The sequence below is a fragment of the Phragmites australis genome, chromosome 9 (genome assembly GCF_958298935.1).
Source record: "Phragmites australis chromosome 9, lpPhrAust1.1, whole genome shotgun sequence".
NCBI lineage: Eukaryota > Viridiplantae > Streptophyta > Magnoliopsida > Poales > Poaceae > Phragmites > Phragmites australis.
The window spans coordinates 7,484,026-7,496,232 of NC_084929.1; the positions used below are offsets into that span (position 1 = coordinate 7,484,026).

General features: G+C 44.6%; 1 pseudogene; it reads right to left on the bottom strand.

Annotated features, from left to right (window-relative positions):
* Nucleotides 1-4,416: 4,416 nt before the first annotated feature.
* On the bottom strand, nucleotides 4,417-7,839 carry LOC133929698 (phosphoribosylformylglycinamidine cyclo-ligase, chloroplastic/mitochondrial-like; annotated as a pseudogene).
* Between the last annotated feature and the right edge of the window lie 4,368 nt (nucleotides 7,840-12,207).

Genomic DNA, 12,207 nt, shown 5'->3' on the forward strand with positions numbered 1-12,207 from the left:
GCTTGGTGCAGCAGAGTCAGTTGAAGCGCAGCGGCCACATGGGCACTGGACCTCGCATAGACCTCCGCGGCTCTAACCATGACCTTTGCAGCAGATCGAAGCCAGAAGAGCAGCATAACTGACGCCTCTGAGTCAGAGGGCAGTGGCGGGCACCGAGCCCCAAGGTTGCTCAAAGCATCAGAGGTAATCCGGGCCACCTCTGATGCAAGTATCGTTAACTGCTGGCACTCCGAACGCAGTGCCCTCTCCAATGCTCGAGCCTCCAACAGCTCTCGCTGCATATTACCCACTGCCACCCGAAGGGTGTCAACGTCGCTTTCGGTGGACACACGGGCTGTGTTGGCCGCATCGGCAAACTCCCTCGCCTCACGGAGGTATTCGGCAGCCTTCCGCGCCTCAGCCCTCGCACGCTCGCGAAGCGCCATCTCCTCCTGAAGACGACCCTCCTCAGACTCCGCCCGCTTTCGGGCCTCTTCCAAGGCATGGCAAAGGCCCTCAACCTCATCACAGGCCGCGGCAAAGGCCTGGCGCCCCCCCCCCCTCACCTCTCAGTGCCCTCATCAAAATTATTGCTACAAGGCACAGCAGAAGAAGGAAAAGAACAGAATGAGCTACTTAGAACCCAACACCGGACCTGGCAAATCGTAACCAATAGTACTGACCTGAAGGGGCACCGCTACCAACCGCGCCTCCAGTTCCTCCAAAAGACGTTGGGCCAACGATCACTTGACCTCTCCACTCCAGAGAAGAAGGAGGCCGTAGCGAAGGCCCTTGACGCATTCGGGCGCAGCACGAAGTCGTCCGGGCTCAAGACCCCAAGGCCAGGGCTCCACTTGACCGCTCCAAAGGGACCCTCAAAGGAGGGCACGGTGTCTCCAGAACTAAGCCACCAAGGGCAGGTCACCAGCTGGCTCGGGGCTCCGCAGAAACAAAGCCACGTTCCCCGGGACGGCCTTCGGAGACCCCTCTGGAGGAGTCCCCGATCCCTGCTGGGCCTCCGGGGCCTCGGGGTGGAGTCAAGGACGCATCCACCTCAAGGGTCGCTACAAAAAAAATCAGGAAACACAAATCAAGATCCCGGTGCATGACCAAAACAGGATATGTCTAACGAAGCAAACCAATCCCCACCTAGTTCCTCCGAACCTTTTACAGGAGGACCCGTAATGTCCTCGACGTCTGAACCAACGATACCAAAATCATAGTTCACGGAGGCCACGCCTCTCCGTTGGCTCTGGCCATGACCCGCAATGTCTGGGGAGGCCCGGCCCTTCCCCCGGTCATCACCGCCAAATTGGCCCTCGCTTCCGGACTACTCGCTTACGCTCCCAACCCGCCTCAGGCGCTTCTAGTGAACCAGGGGCACCTCCGACGACTCGACCGTTGAACCAGTATGCGAGCCTCCGGAGGCAGAAGGCCGTCGGGCCCGGAGTGTCCTTACACGGATTGGGGGGCTTCACGTGCTCGTTTTCCAGCGGCCTTGGGCTCTGGAGGATCTCGCCATGCCGGAGACCCCACTCCGAGATAAAAGCAGACACGATTCTACCGCTCTTAGCTCCGCGCTAGGGCCACCCGTCACTCCCGCTCTGCGAGAGTAGGGGGGCCCAGGATCACCTTCGCAATCTCCGCCACATGCTCCAGCGGGAATCGGCTCTCTGGAAGAAAAAAATGGCTCACATCGGCAAATCAAAAACTAAACTACAAGGGGAACTCACCAGCACTGACGGGTGGGCCGGAGTACACCTTCGGCCACTCTTTCGCACCTTGCTCAAAGACGCAGTTCCAGCCCGTTTGAAGGGGCCGAATGCACAACATGGTGAACTCCTCCACGACGTCACGCATGCTCATCCTTTCGGCCACCCTCCAGAGAAGGGCCAGCCGTGTGTCTAACTGGTCGTTCTCATCACATTGAGATGCATTATGACATATTTTTGCTGTAATAGATAATGAAGTGCAACCAACTCTGTGAAAACCGTCATATTAATGCTCAGTTTTTTTGTGATTGATATGGTGATGTCTTTAACTTGGTTTACATCGATGGTAAGCTGAAATGTGATTATGTAGCAGTTCTCCAATTCAGTTACTAGATGTATGATGAGATAGAGGTGAATTAGTGATTCTCAGGTTCTAACTGTACAACCAATAACATTTCTCGCATAATATGCTAGTGTTTTATGTACATTTATTAGATTTATAGATTATTCTTTCTAAAGTCTTGCCAGTCTTTTAGTTGTTCTTATGCACTGTAATGCATGAGGTATTATCGATAGTTATGCATGCACAGATTATCTGCCTTTCATGTATAGGAAACATAGTAATTCTATAATTGTTTCCTGGACTCATGGGTGCGCTGATTGAATGCATACTCATTGATTGAATGTGTTTCATGTTAATGAAAGTATTTCTAACAGTATCTCTATTTCTAACGCTTCATATTTTATGCTTAGGCAAGTATTATTTTGCTGATTCAAACTATCTTAATTGGAAGGGTTTTCTATCTCCATACAAAGAGAAGTACCAATTATCTGAGTTTTGACAGGGCGCGGGTCCAAGAGGTAAAAAAGAAGTGTTTAGCCATTTGTATTCATAACATCGCAATGTCATAGAGATATCATTCGGTGTTTTGAAGATGAAGTGGAGAATACTATTGAACTTGCCAAGTTATCCAATGAGCAAGCAATCAAGGATTATCATAGTGCGCATGGCTCTTCACAACTTTACACAAGATAGTGCTTTGAGAGATGTGATCAAGATGAAGGCTACATGCCAAATGTTGCTCAAGCATCGTCGTCTCAACCTATTACACTAGGACATGAAGAGAGCGATATGAATGTCTTTCATGATAGTATTGCTAATTCTTCGATGAACATGAGAGAATATGCTCGATGTTATGTTCCTTTTCATCCTTTTGTATTTTTCTAATCAATGGAATGGTCACAAATCTATTTTGGGACTAACGCATATTGTCAAAAATTAAACTGTATGAGTGATCAAGTATTTATATTCCCAATAAAACCTAATTACATGTGCATACACCTTCTATATTTTTCTTCCCAAATATTAATAAGACTCAGAACAGCCAGGGGCATTACAGACATTGCACACTTCATTCAGCTCAAAAGCCATCGGCCAAGCCATCTAAAAGTAAGGTTGGCAAACAGACACTGCTTTTACATAAGCACCTTATGGAAAAGTAGCTTCTCCGGGGCCATTAACCAGAAGCAACTCTTGGAAAAGCCACAACCCAAGCAACCAGATTTGGTTGAGTCAAGTTAGCGAGGAGTCCTCATTATTCTTCTTCTCCTTGAGTTGAATGTTAGCCCTTTAAACATTACGACACAAACACTCATATGAGGCATCTTATCAACAAATTCTTTGAAACTATCTAAGATAAAATGTCTCCAAACTGTTTGTGAAAAGAGATATGTCTGGAATCACCAGCGATAGAGACTTATCCGGAAGGTTCCAAGCACAAACTGTCAGGTATAACATTTTAACAATTAATAGTTATAGTTTCAAATTTGCAGCTCATCTTCCAAAATGCATAATTTTTTTATACATAATCGGATGTAAACAAATTTATATGAAAATTATAATTCTCAATGATATCTACAACTTTGTACTTAATAACTTTTTATTTGAAGACATCAAGGCACCCAAATCTGATTTACGATTAAGTTGGCATCCATAACTTACCCCATGAACAGGGGTAGAGGCGGCCCAGAGTTCGAGTTCGACAAGGACCTGGTGACACATTGAGAAGGCGAGAGGATCCACGAGGTTCTTGTTCATGCTCATGTGCAGAGAAAGTTTTAGTCATGATCATGTTGCTCATAGTCCCATGAACTTTCTGTGATTTTCCCAAGGACGCGTGAGTCAGTTGGAGGAAGCACTCAAATTCGTGTTCAGTTCTTGTTCTAGTCTATGTACAATGCTTCCTCTTGTTTCTTTTGATTTTCATATGGGCTTGTTGAAGTTCATCTACATGTATCATGAACTTTACTTTGCAGCAAAGAACTTCTGCAGCATCAAAATTTCTGTTCATGCTCATGTGCTTATGATGCAAGTGGCCAAGTGGGGAAAGAGCTCCTGTTAAACAGGATGGAGAAAATAATCTGTACAGACTCTGGAAATTGATTCATTTAGTCGTCCCTCTGCATTTTTGGACATATGAATCTGCTATACGTATTTCTGTTCTGTTCTTGTGATCTGGTCATGTACAATGTGTGATCAGATATGTTCATCTTTGCACTGAAATCTGTTAAAACCGTGTGCTCTACCGGTAAGTTTTTTGTGGTGTTGTAAAAGAAGATGCGCACATCTGTTTGTGTAGACAACATTAACATGTAAGTTTGTGTTTGTGATCTATCTGAGATTTGTCTAGAACTCTAGACATCAATAGAATGATATGAGTTCATGTGTGATAAGTACATCAAGTGTTCATTCGTGATAGCGCTCTGCGTAAAAACAAAACAAGTATAAGGGTAATACAGACTTTTCATCATTCTACACAACTATAAGCTCAAACTTCAAAAATTTTAGAACAAGACACGAGCTTCTCAGGGTTTTGTCAAACAGGAACTCCTGTGGACAGTTAAGCTTAAGTTGACTTAAGCATAAGCCTAAACTGTCTAGAAGGGGTCCATAACCTATGAAGGCTTAAAAGGTCATATGTAGTGAACCCCCTCACCCTGGATCACCTCTCCAATGTGATAAGCAGGACTTGATCCATGGCTGTCTTCGAGAATCCTGTCTGCCGCCGCTTTGCTTCCTACAAGAACCATTCCGGTGCCCATATTGAATATTCGCCGCATCTCTGCATCATCAATGTTACCAACCTACAAAAGTGAAAATGGCAAATGGTCAAGAGTGCTGGCGCCAGGAGCAGAGAATCCAGTGCGTGCAAAGGGTGAAAAATCATAGAACATGCTCACAGATTATTGGCTCTTACCTGTTGAAGCCACTTGAATACAGGTGGCACTTCCCATGATCCAGTAAAAATTTTCGCCCCAAGTCCAGAAGGAAATACTCTTGGGATATTTTCAGTAAAGCCACCACCAGTAATATGAGCTAGTCCTTTTACACCACCCTTGCTAATAATCTCAAGCCCTTTTTTTTGTTTCAAATGATTGGTTAAAAGTTTGGTAAAAATCAGTAGGAAATATGCGATGTAGATACACATAAGTAAAACCGACCTGCTTAACATAGATGACAGTAGGCGCCGTAAGAGCTTCACCAACAGTAGTTGTTATGCCATCATTTCTTGGGAGTTGGTCACTCAAGGAAAGTCCGCTTTTGTCCAATACTCTTAAAAAATTAAGAATTTTTCAGCTATCAATAACCAGATGTAATTCATGAGAAGAAAGAATAGATATCAAAAGAAAATAATTTGTAATGCAAATAATATATAAGGATTTCAAAGAACTGGAGCATGATAACTGCAATACCTTCTAGCAAGAGAGAACCCATTAGAATGAACCCCACTGGAAGGAAGACCTATAAGGATATCTCCCTCGAAGATGTTTTTACCATCAATGACGTTATCCTTCTTCACAGCACCCACAGCAAAACGACTTAGATCATATTCGCCCTCCGCATAGAATCAGGCATTTCTGCTGTCTGTAATGATCAATTGTTCAATAATCAGTTCAGTTGTTTTGGCAACAGTAATGATGCTTACATTCAGGCAGGTTATGACCCATATCTAATGCTTCGGGTGTTTGAATACCAAAGCTAGATGAGATAGATAACCAAGTGGAAGTATTGCTGGCACTTCAGTTTGAATTTTTCCGGAGTCAAGAAAATAAATATCCAAACAGTCAAAATATTTTGTTATACTGATGTTTCCACTTCAGTGTTCTGACAACTACTACAAACTATGCTGTTATAAATCTTAAGACAACAGAAGACTATGTTAATGATGTGAAATTAAGCTTGCTCCTGACACCAACATGTGTAACGATTCAGGTGGCAGGCGTAAGTATCAAAATTTGCAGTTCTTAGAAAGAGTCATCCCAAATAAACAAGATAAATAATCAAAAAGTAAACAGAGATATGGAACAATGATAGCTAGTATCACACTGCTAGACATCTGACCCATTCATATCCAGCTATTGTGACTTACAAGGTTAGCTTTACCAAGTTAAATTCCTAAATTGTGAAAAATTCAGAAAATCTTACCTCTCCTCCTAAGAGAACACAATTTGATTGTTGGCACGCATCCACAATCCCCTTGATAACCTACATAATTAAAAAGGAAGTTAAAGGCAAAGTCAGAATGTCCATGACCAGAAGACCAACAAAATAAGCATGAGCAGAGTAACAATTATTGAGTTAAGTGAGAGGAGGGGGGGGGGGGGCGATGACAGTACCTTCTCTGCAAGATCAACATCAAGCTTGCTCGTGGCGAAGTAGTCTAGGAAGAACAATGGTTTTGCACCTGAAGTTACAATGTCATTGACGCTCATAGCCACCTGCCGCAATGACCTAAAACCATTCAATCACTTTATAGGATAAGGAAAACAGTGCACGTACAAGTAAGCACATACCAGGTCAATGCCAATGGTATCATGAATACCAGTTTCAAACGCAAGCTTCAGCTTTGTCCCACACCATCAGTGCCAGCAACAAGGTAGTCATCCCCTGTTCAATCCAAGTAATAGGAAAGCATAAATTTAATCACAAGCAAAGCAAGAACGGAACACAAGATGGCATTATACTTCTGATACTTCTGCATCCAATCCATGTGAGTTGTAGCATGAAAAACTAGTCAACCACATGGTGCAGACTTCTCCCACAAAGCCAACAGATGATCGCAGCAGTCATAACTCAGCAATGCTCACTTCCTACACTTGTCACACTGACATATCTCGAGCAAACAAGAACCTTAAAAATTGCTCCTTTCCACCAGCTACAGCGCTCCGTTTTTAACAGTCAGTTACACTAAAAGGACTTCTCCACAACCATTCTTGCATCCAAGCATAGCAAACAACGCAGTGCTTACTACCCACGCGTGATGGCGTGAGTTGCTAATTGTGGCACATGTTGCAATAAGAACCTTAAAGAAAGCTGCTTCTTGCTACCAACTTGGAAGAAGCACCCAAAATAATCCAGCGTAATGAAAAAGGAAAAGTGAGCAAAGAAGGGGAGGTGGAATTGCGTTACCCTAGGGGAAGAGGCCGCAGAAGCCGCCAATCCCTGGTGCCATCCTGGCGATGCGGCGCACGAGCTCGGTGCCGGCGTCGATGTCCACGCCGGCGTCCTTGCACGTAATGCCCCCCTCCCCGCCGCTGGTGGAGGAGCAGGCCACGGACGCGCGCCGCATCCCCGCGTCTGACTGTGGGAAGCGAACGCGATGCGGGAGGCGTCGCCGGCGCGCGGAGGAGGTGAGGAGGCGGTCGTTGCTCATGGGAGGGGAGGGGCGGTGAAAGAAAGAGAGGCTTGGCGGGCGGATGGGGCGGCGCCGAGAGGAATTTGGAATTTCGCCACCCTCGAGAGTTGGTTTCGCCAGATTGCCATCCCCAAGATGGTAAACGTTTAAATGCCATTTTGAACTAAGGGCTCCTTGCTCGTTTGTCATTTCAAGAATTTCTGCGCACTTATAAATCTCTTCCCCTCTTTAGGCATATGTGTGACCGAAATGCCCCTCCCCTCTGTCAGATTGAAGTGGCTGGACCGAACCGAATCCCTAGACTGCAACTCTTCTGTCGCTCTGGGCTACTGTTTTGTGCCCGACCTCGGCGACGAAGGAGCCGACAGCGCACCGCCGCTCTTCCTCTGAGCCCGACACGCACAGGTTAGAAGGTCGATCCAATTTGGCTTCCATCTCTATATTCCATTTGCCTCGTTTGTTTTGAGAAATCCCCTCTTTTCTTTTATGCATGAACCTAACCCTAGGCTCTGCTGCTTGCAGGGAGCATTGAGGCGTCGTGCTATGAATCCTAATCCGGATGACGTTCTTGGAGGGTATTGTGTCTCTACTTTCCTGTAGTAACGTGTTGATTTTGTACTCAATGTAACTTGAACCGAACGGTGGCCGTGGCACCCTAACTCAATTTATTTGGCTTTTTTTCCTCCAATATTTCGATTAGGCTTGTTCTAGAGTGAGAGCTTAGTTTAGCAGTTGTACAATCTGTTACAAATGCACCCATTTGCTTGAGCATGGTATATATGCTGCTTTATTGCTTAAGTCTGGTAGTGATGTGCCACCATTGCTTGCGGCTGGCACAAATTTAGGCCAACCACTGGTTCAGACCATTAATTGGGAGAGCATGCAGATCCAAGAAACACATGATGAGGAAGGATAGAGATCATTAGTGATGAACAATTGTATGTGTTGATCGGCCTGCAAGATGAGGATGAGAGGGAAAACCAGGCTAGACAAGCTAGGGGTACAAAGGGTTCTGCTAGAGGCCCTGTTGTGGATGATCTTGAACGTGCAGCCATTCCCGTCGATGATGGTATTCCAGAGGAGAGGGTGATAGTGTATGACAAGGATAAACCCTCCATGGATCTTGGCACCATATACCCCTGCATGAAGGAATTTAGGTTAGCTATGAGACAATTTGCTATAAATGAGGAATTTGAGATGGGCATTAAGAAAACTGACAGAAAAAGATAGAGGGTTATGCAAAGGAGAAGGCTACCCTTGGCACATTGTTGGACACAAGCAGACATATTTGAAGACTATTATGGTATTGACTTGATAGCTAACATTGACATTTGTTTCAATGTGTTGGTAAATTATGTATTATTTTTACTTTACAATTAGGGTATTGACTTGATTGTTATTTACTGTCTTTTGTGTTTGCATGTCACAATGTTGATTGATAAACATACTTATTCATCAATTAGTAGGAGGAAGACAACTAAAAGGATCAAATGGCCTAAGAGGGGGTGAATTGGGTTATTAAAAAAATTACTCCTACCAAATTCTAGAACAAGTAGCAACCTTAGTATAGATGAATTGAAATACGACTACACGATCAAACTAGATGGATGCAGCAAGCTAAAACACAAAGTAAATGTGGAAAGTAAAGCTTTCAAGTAAGTAAAATGCTCAAATGTAAATACGAGAAAGTAGATGGACAAGAGAACACCGATTTTTTTCCGAGGTATCGAGAAGTTGGCACTCTCCCCTAATCCTCGTTAAAGCATCTACAAAGGATATCGCTCCCCCTTAAGTCACGAAGTCTTAAGTGCTAACTCATGATTGTCACTTCTTCATCTTCGGATTTGCGGGCATCAAATCAAACACATAGCTCTTCCCAGGGCTCCTACAAGAACTCCAAGAGCTCACTGAGACATCTCCAATCACCAAAGATTGGCAAGGTATTGCCAAACACCAAGAGTAACAAGTCAATAGCTTCACTCGACTAAGATCAACCCTAGACTACAGCTAGATGCACACTTGCTACTCTCCAAGAACTAAAGATGTCATTAACCTTAAATTAAGAGCTTTGGAAATCAATCAAGTGCACTCTCTTGCTTCTTGATGACACGCACAATGTATGAGCTCTTTTGGGATCACAAAAGAGCCAACTGAAACCAAGTGAGGGGGGTATTTATAGGCTAGAGATCCAAATTTAGTCATTTCCTAACAACCCACTTTTTTCTGTTAACACCGAATGATCCGGTGAGTATCTCCTTACAATCACCAGACAATCCAGTGAGTGCAAACTTCAGAGTCCCACTGTGCCAGCTGTCATTAGTCGTCACTGCTGAAAAATGATCTGGTGGATTCATCTTGTGTGATTTAGTTCATCACTAGATTATCCGATCAGAAGAACCAAGCCAGACTACCTATTGCAATCCTCTTTGCAAAAATTAGTCTGATGACTCCTCTTTTCCTTCACCGGACCATCCGGTGAGTGTAGCTTCTTTTGGAACCAAAAATTCTTCTCTGCAAGAAATACTTCGGTGCTCTCATTTTTCCATCACCGGATAATCCAGTGGGTTCAACTTCAATTTCATGTGGAAATATTGCTTTTTCTAAAAAAGCTCAGGTGCCCGTACAGGGTAACATCGGACCATCCGGTGCAACACTTAAAAATTTTCAAGACACGTGTCACCAAGAAAAGGTTCTGGTGATGCCTGCAAGTTAACCACCATACCACTTGTCACGTCCCAAAAATGCTAATTTTGTAATTAGGCATGCGTAATTGTTATCGCATGTGCTTACACGTGTTTGCCTATCAAAGACTAGTTAAACATGTTTCAAATACCTTTGAGATGGCTTAGAGTGCTTTGGAGAATCCCTAAATACCTTAGAGAAGAAAAAGAATAGAAGGAGGTTGATGAGGGGAGGCTTAGAAAAATTTGAGCAAAAGAACTCCCTCGCGGTCTGATCGGGGTCCCCCACGGTCTGAGCGCTAGGTATGCTGCCACGTGGGCTGCCACATGGATTTCCCACGGTCCAACCGAAGCCAGTCGCGGCCTGACCACCAGCACACAGAGGCTCGAGTTAAGTAGATCAATCACTTTCTTTTGCTCTCTCTCCCACACGTGCACACCCTCTCCCTCATTTTTCCCCCAACCGACGAAGAGAGTTGGTGGAGAGGAGGAGCAAGGAGGGAGGCCTAGGAGGAGGTCTCCGGTGAGGTCCCCCACCAGAGGTGGTTTTCTTCGTCGATCCTGAACTCCTCGGCAACGTCTTCTTCCTCCTCAAGCCGTCCACCACCTGCCCGACGGTGATTTTGAGCTCCGGCCATTCCCCAACCTCCATGAACGGACCATGTGAAAGTGCATCTAGGCCCCCTAAGTGGGTTTTGGCTTATTGATGATAAAACGATTAAGGAACTAATATGTTTATCTAAGTTATGAACAGGTTTAAGTCTTAGTTGAGAAGACATATGACGTTTGACGCCCGTCGAAAAGAAAGGAGAAGCAACTAAGAGTACTCAATAGGATTTAAATTCTTTTATTTTTGAAATTGAGTCTAGGATAGCCGCCCTATTAAGAGGGTTGCATTTGATTGCTTGATTAGTGTCTCAATGCTCAAGATATCCTTTAGAACCAACAAGTTGAGAGACACACTCACCCACAGTCATCGGGTTATTTCTGCAAAGTTCACTGAGTCCGGATACTCCGGTACTCAGTGTTTAGTCCGGAGTCTCCGAGGTAGACTCCGGCAGAGAGTCTCGATTAAGCATTTATTTTTATTGAACAAGACCGGAGTCTCCGGTGTTCACCGGATACTCCGGTAGTTGGTGTTCACCGGATACTCCGGACTTAGTTCTTTTGAAAGCCCTGTCAGGACCGGAGACTCCGGTGTTCACCGGAGATTCCGGTAACTTAACAGAATTGTAACGGCTAGTTCTGACACGTTCTGTGACCGTTCTAACGCCGTTTTTGGATTTGGAGCCGGATACTCCGGTCAGGTCTGACAGAACAGTAATGGCTAGTTTTTGAGAGAGGGCTATAAATACTCCCACACCCCATGGAATTTAAAGCTTGTTGTTGCTGGTGAACTCTAGACTCCTTGAGCACTTTAAGAGCATTCAAAGTCCCTCCAACCACCTCTAGTGCAAAGTTTGCAAATTTAGTGAGTTTGGATTTGGAGAGGATTTAAGCCACTTGAGCATTGAGTTCTTCCTCGAGCATTCGCTGTGATCATTACTCTTGAAGCTTCGTGCTTTTAGACGGCAAGGCGTCGCCCGTAGAGCACCCAAACTTTGTGGAGTGCCACGTGAAGTTTATAATCAACTTCAAATTGAGTAAGAAAATTCTAGCTTGATCTTTGTGGTCGCTAGAAGAGGATAGGGTTGGAAAAGACCCGGCTCTTTGTGAGCTCCTCAACGGAGACGTAGGCACTTCTTTGTGAGGTGGTCGAACTCTGGGATAATCTTTCGCGTTCTTATTTGTGCAATTTATGTAATCGTGTGAATTTGTGATTCTTCATATAAATTGCTTTAGTGATCATCTTACTAGTATCAATTGTTGTTTTAGCTCTGTGATAACTAGTAGACATAGCTACAACTCTAGATTCTAGCTGGTCGCTTTAATTCGTAGTTGTTTCTAGATTTCCTGTATAAACCGGAGACTTCGGACTAGACCGGATACTCCAGACCATACCGGAGTATCCGACAGATTTAATCCGCTATTTTAGTTTTAATTTTCAGAAAAGCCTATTCACCCCCCCCCCTCTAGGCACTTTCAATTGGTATCAGAGCCTAACCTCCTACAAGGCTTCACCGCTTGGAGGAAATTATA